This window comes from Chelonoidis abingdonii, chromosome 1, assembly GCF_003597395.2.
Source record: "Chelonoidis abingdonii isolate Lonesome George chromosome 1, CheloAbing_2.0, whole genome shotgun sequence".
In the NCBI taxonomy this organism is placed as follows: domain Eukaryota; kingdom Metazoa; phylum Chordata; order Testudines; family Testudinidae; genus Chelonoidis; species Chelonoidis abingdonii.
This window is the reverse complement of record NC_133769.1, coordinates 249,335,643-249,354,636: the sequence shown is the minus strand read 5'-3', so window position 1 is coordinate 249,354,636 and position 18,994 is coordinate 249,335,643. Positions and strand designations below refer to the sequence as shown.

The window sequence follows — 18,994 nt, the reverse complement described above, 5'->3', positions numbered from 1 at the left end:
GGAAGTGCCATTAACTCCATCTCCTAACACAAGAACTAGGGGTCACCAAATGAAATGAACATGCAGCAGGTTTAAAAGACAAACAAAAGGAAGTATTTCTTTACACAATGCACAGTCAACCAGTGGAACTCTTTGCTAGAAGATGTTGTGAAGGTCAAGACTATAATTCAAAAAAGAACTAGATAAATTCACGGAGGATAGGTCCATCAATGGCTATAAGCCATGATGGAAAGGGATGCTGTCCCTAGCCTCTTTGCCAGAAGCTGGGAGTAGGTGACAGGGGATGGATCACTTGATGATCACCTGTTCTGTTCATTCCCTTTGGGGCACCTCGCATTGGCCACTGTTGGAAGACAGAATACTGGGCTAGATGGACCTTTGGTCTGACCAAGTATGGCCATTCTTATGGTCTTGTGTACTAACTCTCAGACTGGGTTTATTTCTCACATTTGCTTCCTTCAGTCCTGCTTCTATGCCACTGAGTGTCACAGGAATCTGAAAGCTTCCTCTATTTCAAATCTAGCCTTCCCATGTTCAGTACTGTCATCTTCCAAAAAAGTGAAGTTTTTTCTACTTCATTTAGTCCCTTACCTTCACAACACCAGACACCTGTTTACTACCTTTGACTTCCTTCTCAAACTTTTGTGAATGCAAAATTCCTGTTTCTCCAGGATTTCACTGATTTATTTATTTTCTTTTAAGAGAATTCCTGTTAAGGTTAGAGTGAATGGTCCTTGTTTAATGCGTCCCTCTCCTTCCCTGTTGCAGAGTCAAGAGGTCAATCTGGTAAACATCTCATCCATGACAGCACAAGGAGATAACCCTTGCTGCACAAGAAGAGACACAAAACATTAAGGGTATTTCTACGCTACAATGAACCACCCACAGATGGCCCATGGCAGTTGCTGGGGCTTGCAGAGCTCAGACTTCGGGGCTATTAAACTGCACTGTAAATGTTCAGGATTGGGCTGGAATCTCAGCATCTATCTTCCAGCCCAATCGTGAACAGCTACAATGCAATTTTATAGCCTTGCAATCTGAGACCTGCAAGTGCGGATTAGCTGACAGAGGCCAGCCATGGGTGTTTTACTGCAGCGTAGACATACAGTAAAGCATTGGTAGTTCTCTCCAAACTCACTTCAAGAGATCTAGCTATTACATGCATACGCATTACCGGAGAGAAGTGCGGGCCAGTTTCATAGCTATGAGGAAAATCAAACACCTAAACCTACCCATACTCAGCCCCCTACAGAAATGTTTCACTGCCTCCTTTGTTATAAAGAATCCATTCATATGAAAATAACCAGTTTGAATATCATCCTATTTTCTCCTTTCCTCTCCTGTTACAAGTATGTGTGTGGAAGATCCCAAATCCCTGCTCCATGAAAGGCTGGAAGAGAAAAAGAGGATCAATGGAACCCCTTTCTATTCATCTTTCAGCACAGAGGGCCTGTAGGGAGGTGGTGGAAAGGAAATCAAGAGATTCAGGACGAGACTTTCAGAACTGTTCAGCATTAACAAGTCCAATTAACATCAATGGGAAATGCAGGTGCCCAGCACCTCCGAAAATCAGGCCGGTAGTGCACAGGCAGTCAGTTTCATTAGACGTAGGCCAAAAGCAGAAAGCACGGCCCAAGGACTACCACAAACCAAAGAAGCACAAGTACTGTATATATTCTTTCATAAGCCGAATATTTTTGGTAAAAAAGTGATGTGTCAAAGAGCAGGGGTCGGCTTATAAACGGATCTACACCAAAATTTGATGATTTTAAACTCCATGGAATCATTGAATTGAATATCTAATACACTGTCATTCTGTTTACCTGGAGAGTCTGCAGGCATGGAGCCCTCAGCGGCCACGGTTCAGGGTTCCCAGCCACTGGGAGCTGCAGGAAGCTGAGAGGCTCCGTACCTGTGATGCTCCAGGTAAACAAAACGTCCAGGCCTGCTAGCGGCTTACCCTAACAGGCCAGGAGACAAAGTTTGCCAAGCCCTGAAATACAGGGTCAGCTTATGAAAGGGTCATACAGTTTTTGCTATTTTTACCTATCCATCTTGGGGGGGTAGGCTTGTAAATGAACGGGCTAATGAATGAGTACATGCGATATGGGCTCTATGCAGAAATATGTTGCCTGTCTACTTACATGAATATCTACTAGAAGGGAACTACAAATGGATCTACTCCTATCATCACCAGCTGGTAGGAAAGACTTACTCCATCATGAGAATTTACATGTTAACTCATTATGAGCCTCATTTATTACAGACTCCAATCCCATGAATACTGAGTATCCTCAGTTTTCACTGAATGTTTTTGAGGGATGGAAGGGAGAGAAGAAAACTGCAGCTATAGTTTGTGTATGCTTTTACATAAATAGTTTACATTTATATACTTTACACTGTCTTTAATTGCAGAATGTCAAAATAATGTACATAAATTAATCATATCTCAGAATACCTTAGTAAATTAAATATTACACCTATTTTACAAATAGGTAAACGGAGAAGAAAACATATTTGCAACGCAGAAGAGATGCAGTTGCTCAACAACTAGACTTCTTGATTTTTATGCATTCAAAACATCACATTTCAACAGCATAGAAGTTTAATACAGAACTGAGGCTGATAAAAAAGCATTGAAGGTGTCATGTCCAAGGATTATTTAAGCTGCTAAACAAGCATACAGGATTAAAATATCCCGCCTACAGTGTCATGATGCATTGTACATCAAACAAATTGTTAAAATAAAAGCAATGACATTAAACTGTACAGAACTGCATATCAAGTGTCTCAACTATCCAGAATATTGGATAAATTGGGGATTCAGGTTATTAATAAGTCTAAATTAAGCTATTAAATTCTGTACACATCCCACAAAGCCTGCTATGACACATCATGAAACGTATCACTGTGGGACAGAATAGTTAAGAAAACTTTGCTGATACAGAGAAGTGATCGATACCTCTGCTTTACTATAACAAAAAATGAAGCTGGAAAAATTGAGCCATATGCAAGATGCACAGCTTTTCAGGGCTCTATGAACTGAAAATGCAACCAGGGTGTATTGGTTTAGTTGACATAGTGGTTAAAATTCCAACAGCTTGTCTATGCTAGTATCACTACCAGGGAATAGTTATAGTGGGGAAATTGAGAAGATAACCTAGTGTAGATAAATCTATTAATGTCTTGCAATAGCATTATGATCATGCTTTCTAATTTTTAAAAAGTGAGCACTGTTGATTTTTTTTAAGTAAAGGTTCTACTGAATAGCTCCTGAAATCAACCAAAGTGCGACTACTACTTTTTTTTTTTTTTTTTTTTTAAACTCTGCATGTTAAAAGTGTAGTTTTAATTAACTTAAGAAATATCTATCTTGGCCAACGAGTTCTGTAATAAGTTTCAGCCCAACATAAAATAAAACAGACAGCTCCTAAGCCTTCTGAAAATAGACATTATAATGGGACAAGTTAGGTAATGTGACAATGTGTGTCAATTTGTATTTGACAAATCTTAAATATTATTATTTCTAAAAGGCCAATTTAATACTACTTACTGATTCTTTTCTTTCATTAGTTAACTAATGAAAGAAATCCACAAAATCCACAAAAAATTGCCAATCACAAGGAATATCATTGACATTTGTCTCTTAGCAACTGCAGCAATAAGCAGAACGAGTTCTAAACAAACTTGTGTGAATTTTTAAAGGGAAGAGAGGTACAGTATGAAGCTGGAATTTCCACAGGACTGGGTTTATTCTATGGAACTCACTCCCACAAAAGGTAATAATGACCATGAACTTACCAGTTTCAGAGCTAAATATAAAACTAACGTTTTCAACCTAACTTTCCTTCTATAACTATTTTTCTCAAACACAGAGGTGTACACCCCCATTCACATTCAAATCAAAACCCAAAATAAAATTACAAGCAAATCAAACTATTTCTCTTAAAACCTAGGAATAAAGATTCATGTTTTTACTTAAATATCAGTAAAAGTCAAAAAAGCAAACAATGTTGGGAATTACTGGGAAAGGAATAGATAAGACAGAAAAATATCATATTGCCTCTATATATATTCATGAAATGCCCACATCTTGAATACTGTGTGCAGATCTGGTCACCCCATGTCAGAAAAGATATATTGGAACTGGAATTGGAAAAGGTACAGAAAAGAGCAACAAAAATTATTAGGAATACAGAACAGCTTCCATATGAGGAACGATTAATAAGACTGGGACTTTTCAGCTCAGAAAAGAGATGACTAAGGAGGGACATGACAGGTCTATAAAAACATGACTGCTTTGGAGAAAGTAAATAAAGAAGTGTTTACTCCTCATAACACAAGAACTAGAGGTCACCAAATGAAATTAATAGACAGGTTTAAAAACAAACAAAAGGAACTATTTCTTCACACAACACACAGTCAACCTGTGGAACTCCTTGCCAGAGGATGTTGTGAACGCTAAGACTAAAACTTAGGACGCTGCTTGTGTAGAGAAAGCCCCTGGCAGGCCAGGCCCATGTGTTTACCTGCCCCGTCTACAGGTCTGGCCAATTGCGGCTCCCACTGGCTGCGGGTCACTGCTCTGGGCCAATGAGGGCTGCTGAAAGTGGTGGTCAGTAAGTCCCTTGGCCGGACCTGCCGATGGGGCAGGTAAACACACTGGCCCAGCCCACCAGGGGCTTTCCCTATACAAGCAGTGACCCCTGTTTGAAAAACCCTGCTCTGAAGTGTCCATAGCCTCTGTTTGCCAGAAGCTGAGAGCAGGCGACACAGAATGGACCACTTGTTTATCTATTCTGTTCATTCCCTCTGAAGCACCTGACATTGACCACTGACAGAAGACAGGCTACTGAGCTAGATGGACCATTGGTGTGACCCGGTATGGCTATTCTTATTTATTTTTAAATTCTTGGAAGGTACTCATATTGTAATGATGGAAAACACAGGAGTAGACAGAACAAGTATCTTCTTTTAAAATTCCAATGTTATAAATAGTGCCATATATTACCTAATACTGCGATAACCAGTTTTTCTAGGACTGGTTTATGCTGTAACAGTTGACACAAAATTACAGTTGTTCTGACGGAGATGTGCAGCTAAAAGTGACCAGAACCAGGAATAATCAAAATCTGAATAGGTATATAAGTCAATATGATGAATGTTATGCGAGAAAGTTATTCAAATTAATTTTATAATACACATTTTAGAGATTTAATTTACAAGATGAATATGGTTACAGTTCACATGCACTCATAAACACTAACGTTCATAGCATTACGAAGTGATAGAATCTGTATCTTTAAATCTGTTTCCCAGCTTCTCTGCTTTTGGAATGCAAATGATGTATTAAATTATTTGATCTGGTAGCACACAAAATGTGCTAGCCACTTCTCATTAAATTAAAATAAAAACCCAAGGTCTCTGCCCTAAAACTGACTTTTTGCCATAGATACAGTAGGTTTGATGTCCTGCACCAAATAAGACTCAGATCCAGCAAACTGATCCTTGAAGGCCCTTGCATCTGTAAAGAATCCCACTGAAGTCCATAAACACCAGGCCTTCTTGCAAGCATCAGATCACAAGAATGTTGCCTAGAACACATTTCCAGCCCAAAGATGCTTAGAATGCAGGGGCAGCGTGGGTATTACACAGAAAGTGAAGAAAAGCTTTCCTTGACTGTAACAACTCTAATAAGATAGTATATATACACTATAAACACTTACAAACCTTACAACTAATCAATTTAATAAAAACATTTCCACAGCTCCATTAATTTAATCTCAGCCACTGACACAACTTTACAACATTTCACCTCAGTTATAACTTATAGTTAACTAAGTTACGTTATAACTTGAAACGTGATCAGACAGAGTCCAAGGAGCAGAATCCAACCAATCTATTTGTTTTGGTTTTTCATGTTAAATACTGGCACAAAAAGCAAAAAAAATCCTGCAATCAACATTAACTAAATAAAGTGAACTGAAGAGCCGCTTGTTTACAGCTCAGGAAGTCCAACTCTTCAACCAGAATGACATATTACACAAGCAAGTCAGCTTACCCCCTTGAATAGCCTATCACATTTATATGGCCCCCATCACAGCAGCATGTGAGCACCTCCTAATCTTTAATATTTGTAACTCACAACACTGTGTGAGATAAGGAAGTACTGTTATCCACACTTTAAAGAACGGAGGTACAGTCTATACAGTGTCTTGGAACCCAGGGGAGCAAACTTTCCAGACTCAGGTTAGCATGGCTCCTGCTAGTGCTCTGAAAGTAACTGTGCAGACAGTCCTTTGAAGCTGCGGCTCAGGGTAGAGACCAGGGTTTCAGAACCCCAGCTCCGGCCCACACCACATCTTCAAAGCGCTGTCTACACAACAATTTTTAAAGCACCAGAGTCACCCTGCTAGTCCAAGTCCATTGCCTTGGGCCCAGAAGCTTGCTCCCCTGGGTTCCAAAATACCGTGCAGACCTACCTAGAGAAGCTAAGTGACGTGTCCAAGGTCACACAGGAAGTTGGTGACAGAACAGGGACTTGATGTCTCCCCAGCTAATGCCCAAAGCACTGGTCATGCTTCCTCTCCACCCCCTGCTCTCAAAGCAGTAGCCCCATGTTAAGAGGACCCCCTACACCGTGTGCCCCAGAGTACCCACGTACCCTGCTCCGTGGACACCTCCCCCCAAAGAACAGAGGCCCCACCAGCACCTACCCCCTGTCTCGGGGGTCACTACTGACCCCCATCTCCTGGCACCCGGGCAGCTGCCCCGCGCTCCATCCCCGCAAACCCCAGCGGCGAAACCGAAACTGCCCCAGGAGGGCCACGCGGGCGGGCCGCGCCTGGGCCGCGGAAGAGCCTGCCCGGGCCGGGCCGGGCCGAACCTCCCCGCACCCGCGGAACGGAACCTGTGCCTGCGGGCCTGCTCCCCGGCGCGGCCCTGACGCGATCGAACTGCTGCACACCGCCCCGGGCTCATGCGGGGCCCGCGCTGCTCTCGGGGCGGGGAGGCGCGCCGCTGCCTGTGCCGAGCCGGTCTGCTGCGGGGCAGCGGCCTCGGCGGGGTCCGGAGGGCGGTGGGTGAGGGCGAGGCCGTGGGTCCGGTCCGGGCTGGGGGCGCTCGGTCGGGGAGGTGGTCAGGGCCCGCGTTGCGCTTCTCTCACCCCGAACCCAGCGCCACCATCTTGGGAGAAACACGAATATCGCCTCGGCGCAGCCTCGGAGGACTCGCGGGCATAGCAGGGTATCCCGGCATGCACCGAGCTGGAGAGCAGGGCGCGCTGCTTTCCGCCCCGAACCATAGAGTACCCACCTTTCCCATTGGGCGGGGAGCAGAGGCGGGCGAGGGTTTCGCGGCGGACGCTGCCGGCACGCAGCAGTTAGGCGGCGGCGCGCGCTGGCGGCCATGTTGGGGTCGGTCTGTTCCGTACTGCGCGGTGGAGGCACAGTGGCCCCTTCGCGGGGAGGGGCGTTGGGCAGCAGAGGAAGGGGAAAGAGACCGGGGGGCTGCCAAGCCCTGGGTTCAGCCTGGGGCCACCGTCGTAAAATCCATGGGCTTGTGGCAGCACTTCTGGGGTGTTACACACGCGCTGCATGAAGGCGCAGTAACAGGGTTGCAAGGTCGATCCCTCCAAAGTGAGGGAAGGTCCAGGATTAAGGTTGCCCAACTATGATCCTTAATTACCTGCCCCGCAGTGCAGCTGCATTAGGATTCAGCCTTCAGCTGGGTGATCAGAAGCTATTTCCACCGGACCTCCTGCCTCAGTTAGTGCTCAGGCAGGGAGTGATTTAACGATGAGTCCTGGAGTGAAGGAGACTTGTCTGCAGGACCCTGGCCTGCTTTGTGAAGTCAAATCCTGCTGCCCTCCCACCCCAAGTGGAAAACTGTAAGGGACCAACTGCAGCAGAAATGCCACATAGTGTCTAGGGTGACCAGATAGCAAGTGTGAAAAATCAGGATGGGGTGGGGGGTAATAGGCACCCATATTAAAAAAAGTCCCAAATATCGAGACTGTCCCTATAAAATTGGGACATCTGGTCATCCATAGTAGTGACTTCAGCTGTGGAAAATGAGTGGGAAAAGCTCATGCAAAAAGATATATTGGAAATGGAAAAAGTACAAAAAAAGGGCAACAAAAATGATTAGGGGTATGGAACAGCTTCCACATAATAGATTAAAAAGCCTGGAACCATTCAATTTAGAAAACACATGACTAAGGGGGATATGATAGAGGTCTATAAAGTCACGAATAGTGTGGAGAAAGTGGACAGGGAAGTGTGATTTACCCCTTCATATGACACAAGAACCAAGGGTCATCCAATGAAGTTAAGGCAGCAAGTTTAAAATAAACATAAGGAAGTACTTCACACAAAGTACAGTCAACCTGTGAAACTCATTGCCAGGGGATGTTAAGGCCAAAAGTATAACTGGGTTAAAAGAATTAGATATGTTCATGAAGTATAGGTCCATAAATGATTATTAACCAAGATGGTCTGGATGTGCCTCATGGTATGTCAACACAGCAAAGAAAAACCCACAGCAGTCCTACATTGCTCTGTAAACTTCCAGGCTCACACTAGAGCCTGGGCTCTAAGACCCTGAGGGGGTCCAGCCAAACCCAAGTTTTTCTTTGCTGTGTAGACATAACCTAAGCCTCTGATTGCCAGAAGCTGGGACTAGACAACAGGAGATCGATGCAGTTGCCAACTTTCATGCAGCAAATAAGCACCTCGACTTTCACAATAAGCCAAAAATCAAGCTAATCCCATTTCAAAACAAGCCAATCCCTAAGAACCTCAACACTCTATGTGACTAGATCCCCCGGCATGCAGTCTGGGACTGTGGTGGGCCCCCTGTACACCCCTGACTCTCTCCCCAACTTGCCCCGCTTGCCCCACTTGCCCGCTGCTTACCTGGAGCCCATCAAAAAAACGAAGAAACAAGCTACAAGCCAAACAAGCAACAAGCTAAAAACTAGCCAACATGCAACTCATAAGACAATTAAGCCAAAAACAAGTCCAATTTCTGTGTTTTTTCCCACAGGTTTGGCATGTTTGGAGATGGATCATTTGATAATTACCCTGTTCTGTTCCTTCCTCTGAAGCATCTACCACTGGCCACTGCGGGAAGACAGGGTACTGGGCTAAGATGGACCATTAGTCTGAGCCAGTATGGCCGTTCTTATGTATTAAAATTATAAGTATCATTTTAAACATTAAATTGAAGCTTCTGATAATTCCATTGCATACATGAGGGCAGTAGAAATGTATACTTGAGAGAAAAATACATGGTATGTTATGGGAAATGCTGTTTCCCTAAAATGTCCCTTAAAATAAAGCACTGTCTCTTATTTTGTGTGTGTTTTCCCCTTATATCCATCTAACAATAGTGACCACCTTATACCAGACATAATCTGAATGTATTAAGTTTAGGGCTGAGGATTCCATTCTTTGGCTCCTTGCCATTTGAATGTATTTGTTCATTGCTATAGAGCTATAAGTTTTATCATGGACTTTAGTGAAAGCAATACCCGGGTCTTAGGCCCAGAAAGGGACTTAGGAATTGCAGTGCTGAGTATCACAACTCCTAACTTTTAGGCACTCAAAAAATCATTGGGGACAACACTGCATTCCACAAAACCTAGTGCTTAGGCTTTTATACAATGCATGGGGAGCCAGATGCCTAAGAATGTGATCTCCAAAAGCCAACACACTAGGCATGGACCCACCTAAACAATCCAGTGGGAGATGTTGACAAAAGGAGTGTGTTCTAGGCCTGCCTCTCATGGAATCAGGTGCCTAAATCCAGGCACCTAACTCTGCTAGTAATCTATAGCCAGGAAACTCTCTCCTGGAGTGAGGTACTTTAGACACCTAAAACATTTCTTGTGAGGAGTTAGGTGCCGGTTTCATTCCACACAAATCAGCTGGAGGAAGTGTAGTGCCCATTTTATAACTTTTAGCTCACTGATTAGCACAGTTATATGGAAGCTCCAGGTTCAATTCTCCCCTCTGCTTGATGGATAGAAAGGATTTGAACAGGGGGTCTCCCACCTCTCACAAGCATGCACTAACCCCTATGTCACAGGATATTCTGTTGTGGGGCTTTCTCAATGTCTTCTACTGAAGCTGCTCCACTTTGGGTATATCAGGGGTCGGCAACCTCTGGCACGCAGCTCGCCAGGGTAAACACCCTGGTGGGCCGGGCCGATTTGTTTACCTGCCACGTTGGCAGGTTAGGCTGATTGCAGCTCCCACTTGCCGTGGTTCACTGTCCCAGGCCAATGGGGGTGGCAGGAAGCCGCGGACAGCACATCCCTCGCCTGCGCCGCTTCCTGCTACCCCCATTGGTCTGGGATGGCAAACCGCGGCCAGTGGGAGCTGCAGTCCGTCAAACCTGCTGACACGGTAGGTAAACAAACTGGCCTGGTCCGCCAGGGTGCCTACCCTGGAGAGCCGCAGGCCAGAGATTGCCAACCCCTGGGGTATATGATAAAATAGTCTTCAGAGTAGGGGGACTGGACCCTTGGTCTTCCATCTCAGAGGGAGCAAGTTTGGGACAAGCAAGAAGCCATAACGTAAGGAAATGTGCAGATAACTTTTCAAAGCTGGTCAGAGTCTGAGATGAAGCCCATGTTTTCATTGTTTGCAGAAGGTCCATATATGATTTCACATGCAATGAAGCATTCATATTTTGCCACAAGGTTCAGATTTTTCCAATAGCAGGTTAATGCCACTTGAAACAGTTAATGTCCTATCAATTTTCTGCTATAATTAATTTTGTTTTTCCATTGTAGCTTCTGTAGCTTTGCTCTGACTCCCACATTTAATCAGATCAGACACCCTTTTGATTGTGCGGCTCATATGAAGCTCTTATATGGGTAACCAATACCTTTAAGATGGTATGGTAGTATACTAAATAGAAAGATTAAGCTCCATCAACTTGCTACAGTTTTTGTTGTACAAACCATAGGAATATACAGCCTAGGAACACACAAGGCAGATACGTGCATCCACTAGAAAATGTACTGACTCTATGACTGGGCTGCATGTTTGCTTCCGTCACATAAGCCTCCAATTAGTCTAACTTCTTGCTGCAAAGGGGAAACTTATGAAACAGCAGCAGTGATATCAGGAGAAAGTGTTACGACCCTTACTCTAGTAGCTGAATTAATTGTGTCTTTGTTCCATCTTGAAGAATTGAAGTCTCATTGAAGGGAGTGTATCCTGTATGTATTTCTTGCAGGTATCTCGACTCTAAGAAACAATTATTCCCCTACCCCAAGGTTTCTCAAACAGGGGTCGCTGCTTGTGTAGGGAAAGCCCCTGGCAGGCCGGGCAGGTGTGTTTACCTGCCCCGTCTGCAGGTCCAGCCGATCGTGGCTCCCACTGGCCATGGATTGCTGCTCTGGGCCAATGGGAGCTGCTGGAAGCGGCACAGGCCAAGGGATGTACTGGCTGCTGCTTCCAGCAGCTCCCATTGGCCCGGAGCAGCGATCCATGGCCAGTGGGAGCCACGATTGGCTGGACCTGTGGACGCGGCAGGTAAACAAACTGGTCTGGCCCGCCAGGGGCTTTCCCTACACAAGCAGCGACCCCTGAGAAACCCTGCCCTACCTCCCACCCCCACCCAAGGGACACAAGGGGTCTTTTGGTAAGGCACTGCATTGGAATTCAGGAGATTTGGATTCAATTCACAAGTTTACTGCCGATTTTGTTTGATCCTGGGTAAGTCGCTTCACCTCTCAGTGCTTCAGTTTCTCATTTGTAAAATGGAGACAACAGTATTTCCTTTGTCTGTCTTGTTGAAGTGAGTTCTTGAGAAGAGACTATTCCTTACTATGCTTCTGTACAGTGCCAGCACACTGGGGCCCTGATCTTGGTTATGGCTTCTAGGGTTTACTGTAATACCAATAATACCACCACATCTGGAAGGTAGGGCAGAGAAAGTAGCTCACACCCCGCTCTCTCTGGCAGCAGACCTGACATGTGAAGAGTAACCTCATCTCAGCGATACTGCTTGAGAGAGCAGAGCACAGATTTTCCTATACTTCCCCTTTAGTGATGGCATCTTCAAAATCCTTCCCCTGTAGACAAGGCTTAAGTCTCATGGCTGACTACCCAGAAATTTTTCTCTGGACATCTTTGCAGATGAATTGTAAATGCTTCACTATTATTCAGCCTTCTCTCTCACACACTGTGCAGTGAGGATGTATGTTAGCATAGAATGCCAGTGCTGCAGGCACTTCCAACCCCCGTTTTCACTGTCTTTCCATTGCCTAGTATGTTACGGCACACATTTTCTTAAAGTTAGGAAATGTACCTTGGTTCAGCTTAGTCGTCCAGTTCTGAAATGAACTCATGCGCAGTTACTGTGTTTAAAAAAGATGCATAGAATCAATCTCTGTTTCCTCAGAGATCCCAAGCTTTCTTGTCTGCTTTTATAAATCAATATGAAATCTATACTGATTTAGCTTTGTTTATATATTATTAGTAGCTAAAGACCAGAGTACCAGTAAACCTACAAGCAGCAAAGAGTCCTGTGGCACCTTATTGTCTAACAGACATATTGGAGCATGAGCTTTCATGGGTGATGCATCCAACGAAGTGGTATTCACCCACGAAAGCTCATGCTCCAATACATCTGTTAGTCTATAAGGTGCCACAGGACTCACTGTTGCTTTTACAGATCCAGACTAACACGGCTACCCCTCGGATACTAGTAAACGTACAGGCTAACTTCCTTACTAACCTACATTGCAGTACTTAGAAATAAATGGGACTGAAACTCATTAACACTCTAGAAGTGTAAAGGGGCCTTTAAGTAGATGTAAAACGAGCATTGTAAAGTGGTCTTAGTGTAAATAAATATCAGGCCCAAATAAATGTGGTAAAACTTAATTGTGACTTATAGTCAATTTTGACCAGTAAATGTTCAGTCCCCCTAAAGCTTAGCAATTACAGACAGAAATATGAAGCACTTTGTTACCATGTTTGCACTGATATGACAGACCAGAAGTGATTCTGTGCCTTTGGGATTATATCATAACCCTGAAAGGTTAAGTTGACCTTCTGTTAAGAGAGGCACCAGGTAATAGACTAGTGCTTCTGCACAAGTGGCCAGGGATTTAACAAGCACCTCATTTGGAAGCTTCACTAATTTAAAACAGATGTTGAAAATCAATGTATACATTACCAGCATTGGAAGAACATCTTACTGAGCTATATTATATTGCCAGAGATCAGCCATTTACTTTCAGTTTTTGTATGGAAGTTTAGTGGTGGATTTAATTTTTAGTTAGCGTTTTTGTTTTTTGCATGAGGACAATTAAATAATTGCAAAAATGAAAAAGGTCAGCCAAAGCACTGGTAAATCTACATCTGAATGCTTCTGAACCCAAAAGCTGCTGCTTGTAATGACAAGAAGGGAGATGAAAAGTAAACATAGATTGAGCTTCTTGTTGGGGTCAAAGTCTAGAAAAATGTATTTCGTGAATCAATCCATTTGACAGCATGCAGGTCTATTTTACACTGATATTTTCTACTCCACAGTGTAAACTACCTTGTCTCACTTGAAATTAAAAACAAAACAAATGGATGATGCTAAAGATTTTCTTTTGTTATAGGTAGGAGGAGGGATAGCTCAGTGGTTTGAGCATTAGCCTGCTAAACCCAGGGTTGTGAATTCAGTCCTTAAGGGGGCCATTTGGGGATTGGTCCTACTTTAAGCAGGGGGTTGGACTAGATGATCTCTTGAGGTCCCTTCCAAACCTAATAATCAATGATAGGTGAGGAATAAAACAATGCATTGTTTCAGGTCAATATTTACTTTTGTACAGTTCATTCATTAACAAAAATATCTAAATTAGTGTTTCTATATTCAATATGTTGTTATTTTGCTAAATGAAATGTTCCCTGATTCTCAGTTATTATTCTGATTAATTCAGTTTACATTGATAGTTATATACTTCAACATGAAATTGGAAAAAACAACCCGCCCACTCTCGAAATAAAAAAGTTAGCTTTTTCCTTACTGGACTCAAAGGAGATGTACACACAAACAAATCTTTACCAAGGAATTAAAAATGCTTTGGTTTGATTTCTTTGCCAAGGCTCCCAATTTCCCAAAACCATAATTACAATTAAATAAGAGTTCTCAGTTAAAATTTGCTTGACATAACAAGTGCTTGTAATCACTTGTGAAAACTGGAATCAAGGGGTGCTAGGGTAATACGTAATTCTATTTATTTACTTTTTAATGTTGGCAACAATACTTTTATAGATACAGTATTTATAAGTGAGCCATATGGGTTACTTACTTACTAGACAGGAAATATTTATCCAGAATACTGTATCTACCATGTCTAAATTATTCTTCAGAAAGAACATTCATTGGTAGAATTTATGGTCAATTTGTGAAATCGTGAATGAACGTCTCAGTGCAGTGAAGTTCATTTTAAACTAATTTTAATATTGTTTTTAAACACTCAGGGCCATATCTGTGGTATGCTGATTTACCCCAGTTGTTGAGCTGACCTCAGTCCCACTTTGGCAATAGTCATGTTTATGTGGATAGGAAGAGATAATGAAACAATTCTTCATCTAGAATTTTCATAAAAGAAACAAAAGATCATTAACATTAGTCATTTAAAAAAACCCACAGGGCAAACAACCTTTGTTTCCTTTTCACAGACGTCATGTGTTATTTACACCAAGGGAAAAGCAGACAGACCATCTCAGTAAGTGATGCCCAGTGACAATTCATGTATGTTCTACATTACCATTATTGTGCTGTTCAATGAAAAGGTGTACTTACCATGACAAGTGCTATATAACATGCCAGTTTAATTATAGACTATTTATGTAGATCAGGGGTCGGCAACCTTTCAGCAGCAGTGTGCCGAGTCTTCATGTATACACTCCAATTTAAGGCTTCGCGTACCCGTAATACATTTTAATGTTTTTTAGAAGGTGTCTCTCTAAGTCTATAATATATAACCAAACTACTGTTATATGTAAAGTAAACAAAGTTTTCAAAATGTTTCAGAAGCTTTATTTAAAATTAAATTAAAATGCAGATCTTATCAGTTTAGTGTGATCCTTGCCCTTGCTTATCCTTGCTGAGTTTTCCAATGTCTGGCATGTATTTCGATATTTTAAGCTGCACACAGGCTTCTGAGTGATCACTTGTTAACTGGCTGGAACCCCAGATCAGCAGCTGAGGTGAGTGGAGCTGGCGCTGGTAGGGCTGAGCAGGGCTGGAAGCCTCGACCCTGTCTGGCAGAGGGCTTGTGCTGGAACTCCAGCTGGAAGCAAAGTGAGTGAGGCTGCGGTAGGGGACCCCGGCAGGCAAGGGGCCAGCAGCCAGAGCCCTAGAGCAGTGACTGAGCGGCTCAGCCCGCTGCTGTCACTCTGGGGTTTCAGCTGCTGGCTCCTGCCAGCCGGAGTCTCAGCCTGCTGCCAGCCTGGAATTCCTTGACCCAGGCCAGCAACATGTCCCGAGTGGGATTTTGGAGTGGGAGATGCTGGCTGGCAAGGGGCCAGCAGGGGGAACCCCAGAGCGGCGGGCGGGCTGAGCAGCTCAGCCTGCGTAGCCGCTCAGCCCACCCCAGCTCTGGGAGTTTCAGCTGCTGGCTCCTGCCAGCCAGGGTCTCAGCCCGCTGCCAGCCTGGGGTTCCTTCACCTAGGCTGGCAGCGGGCACTGTGTGGGACTGGTAGTGGGACCCCGGCTGGCAAGGGGCCAGCAGCGGGAATCTCACTGCTCTGGGGTTTTGGCTGCTATTTCGTTGCTGTCTCCGGCAGCTCTGCTTCTTGCACAGTTTTATGTAAAAACATCTAGTCTCCAGAAGTGATTGGATGAGTTGCACTAGATGGTAGTGATGCATTACATCATAGCCTTTGCCAAACAAGTTTTGATGGCTGACTGTATCGTATGCTGCTGTTATCCTCTGACCCTACACCCTGTATTCTTCATAGAGATATGCTTATGATATGAATATGGCATAACTAAGATATGTATTATGCAAGATGGATCATGCAAGGTATCATTGGAAAGGTTATGATTTACTGAATGTGATTATCCAATTTGTATGCATGTGTCATTTCTGTATCTGAAGTAAGAAATATTGACAATATAATAATTGCAACTGTGTTTTCACCTGGGGAATGCCCATCAGACAGTATGCAAACAGCCTGGATGGGCCATTAGGAAGGACAATAGGACTTGGAAGATGCTAATTTCCCACCTTCCTGAGAAGTTTCCTGGGATGCTGCTTTAACACTGCAGGGTCAGGTGATCATGTCACCTGGTACTGGACATCATTTTGGACTTCTGGTATTTTTCCACTGGAAAGGGGTGGTGGGTCAAATTAGAAAACAAAGGATTCCCACCATATGTAAATCCTATTTAAGTCTGGGGAGTGAATTAATCTTGGCCCTTCCCCACTGCCTCCCTGCCCAAGAAGGAAGACTACTGAAAACACTCCAAGAAACAAAGGAACTAAGGCCTGGTCTACACTGGGTGGGGCGACGGGGGACGGGGGGAAATCGATCTAAGATATGCAACTTCAGCTATGAGAATAGGGTAGCTGAAGTCAACGTATCTTAGATCAAATTAAAATTACTTACTTCGCATCCTCACAGCACTGGATCGATGGCCGCGGCTCCCCCGTGGACTTTGCTTCTGCCTCTCACACTGCTGGAGTTCAGCAGTCAACAGGAGAGCGATCGGGGATCGATTTATCGTGTCTACACTCCACGCAATAAACCAATCTACAATACAGCGATCACTACCCGCCAATCTGGCAGGTAGTGTAGACGTACCCTAAGATAAGGGAGAGGGAGACAGGGGCTGAGCCCAAGTGAGAAAGATCAGCCTGTGAAGGGTTTACCTGGAGATTTAAGCTGCAAGTTTACCTTAAAGAAACTCTGCAACCTGCATAGAACAATATTTAGGGTGAAAAATTACTATTTGTAGATAATTTCTTTAATGTAATAAGCTTAGTTTATATGTTTTATTTGTTCAGTGATCTGTATTCTGTTTGTTATCCCTTATAATCACTTAAAATCTACCTTTTGTAGTCAATAAACTCATTTTTGTTTATTCTATAACCAGTTTGTGCAATTCCTAATGGGGAGGGAGGGGCAAAAGCTGTGCATATCTTCTCCCACATTGAGGGAAGGAGCAAATTTCATGAACTTATGCTGTGTAGATCTCTATACAGTATAAGACAATATAAAATTTTGAGTTTACACTCCAGAGGGTGTATGCACCAGAGTGCAGGGAAATTCCCTGAGCTGAGTCTTTCCACATAGAGCTGATTGCAGACTTTGTGTGATTCTACAGCTAGGTGTGTCCGTGTGTGTGCGCATGCGCGCGCAGAAGGACAAGGTGAGGAAGCCCAGGCTGGTGGAATGCGCAAGCTCAGTGGGACCACAATACAGCAGGTGGCACCCTAGAACGGGGATCCAACCCATCACATATCCCTCTCTTGAATCCGTCTTCCATATGCTGGTTGATATTTACTATTTGGCCACTTTCCTGGTCTAAATCTGGCTCATTCTGGTACTCGTTCTATTTGATATGAGGTGAGAGATGACTGAGGATAAGACATTCATAAAGTTTATAAAGATGGCATAGGAGTGATATTGACCTGAAGTTCTTTGGGTCAGAGGCATCCTTCCCTGCCTTCAATAGCTTCAGCAACTACTTGGTGAAGGAATCCATCAGCTATCGCATCTAGGAAAATCTGAGCCCTATTATTATTACTAGCGCTTGTCCTCCAGTCTGTATCTGAGAAGTTAGAGTCTCCCATGATCACACAATTCTCATTAGTGTTTACTTCATTAAAAGGTCTCTATTCATATCCAAGTCAGATCCTGGTGGTCTATAGCACATCCCAAGCACCATCTCAGGGGAGGCTCTAGTAGCTTTCTTCCCCAATGTGATTTTTGCCCAGACAGACTCTGTCTTAATCCATTCTATCCCTTCTTATTTCTTTACTGTCTACCTCATCATTGATATACAATGTTACTCCACCATCTTTGCCTTTATTTCTGTCTTTCCTAAACAGCACATAGCCTTCAATACCTGTACTCCAGTCATGACTACTATTCCACCATGTTTCTGTTATCCCTATAATATCCAGTTTCATTTCCTGCACCAGTAACTGTAGTTCCTCCATTTTGTTACTTAGGCTCCTTGCATTGGTGTACAAACATCTTAATTCTTGCTGTTTGGCTTCGCTCACATTCTTTACCCGATTAGGCACAGATATTTTATTGCCAGTATCACCTATTAGACTGGTATCTACTCTACCCTTCCTCCTTATGTCCATTCTCCTTCCCACGGCTGCATACTTTCTTACTTCATTTCCTTCCCTCAGTGTTAAAATCTGGTGTGGAGATTACCTGGACATCTCCCAACCATCTCCCCCCAATTCCTAGCTTAAAGCTCTCAATCAGTAGTGCCAGCCTCTATCCTAGAAGTCTATTTCCTTTCCCTACTCAGGTGAAGTCCATCCCAAGAGATCAGTCCTCTGTCCATGAATGCCTCCCAGTGGCCATATATCCCAAAGACCTCCTTATAGCACTACTGCCTGAGCCATCTGTGGATCATCAAAATCTTGTCACATCTTTGTTGCCCTTCTCTAGGAACAGGCAGAATCCCACTGAAGATCACCTGAGCCTCGATTTCCTTAAGCGTCTTCTCCAGTCTGGCATAGTCTTCCTTGATACCAGGGGTGAAAGTAACTCACAGGACTTACTGGTATGGCCGGAGTCCTGGGGGATGTGGCCTAAACTGGAAGAGGCGTGGCCTCAAGAGTTAAAGGCCCTGGGGCACCAGCGGTGGCTGGGAGTCCCAGGGCCTTTAAATCACCCAGGGGGTTCCCAGCTAAAGAGGTGGCTGGTAGCCCCTGGGGCGAACTAAAGGGCCCGAGGCTCCAGACGCCATGGAGCTCCAGGCCCTTTAAATGCCAGCCCCAGCCTGGCTG

At 43.9% G+C, this 18,994-nt stretch overlaps 1 protein-coding gene and 1 long non-coding RNA gene across 7 annotated transcripts in view; one reads left to right on the top strand and one right to left on the bottom strand.

Annotated features, from left to right (window-relative positions):
- UBE3A (ubiquitin protein ligase E3A) overlaps nt 1-7,269 on the bottom strand; it is a 95,859-nt gene extending 88,590 nt beyond the window's left edge. For 2 of the 6 annotated variants that reach the window (XM_032805584.2, XM_032805582.2), the window contains exon 1: nt 6,911-7,257. The gene's annotated coding sequence lies outside the window, so the exon portion shown is untranslated. Of the gene's footprint in view, nt 1-6,910 lie in introns of all 6 variants that reach the window. The other 4 variants (XM_032805588.2, XM_032805589.2, XM_032805581.2 and 1 more) reach the window with 3 other exon arrangements.
- Nucleotides 7,270-7,549: 280 nt separating this feature from the next.
- LOC142045963 (uncharacterized) lies at nt 7,550-9,352 on the top strand. Its single transcript, XR_012654878.1, has 2 exons — nt 7,550-7,888; nt 9,046-9,352. It is a non-coding gene; the product is annotated as an uncharacterized LOC142045963 (long non-coding RNA).
- The last annotated feature ends 9,642 nt before the right edge of the window (nt 9,353-18,994 follow it).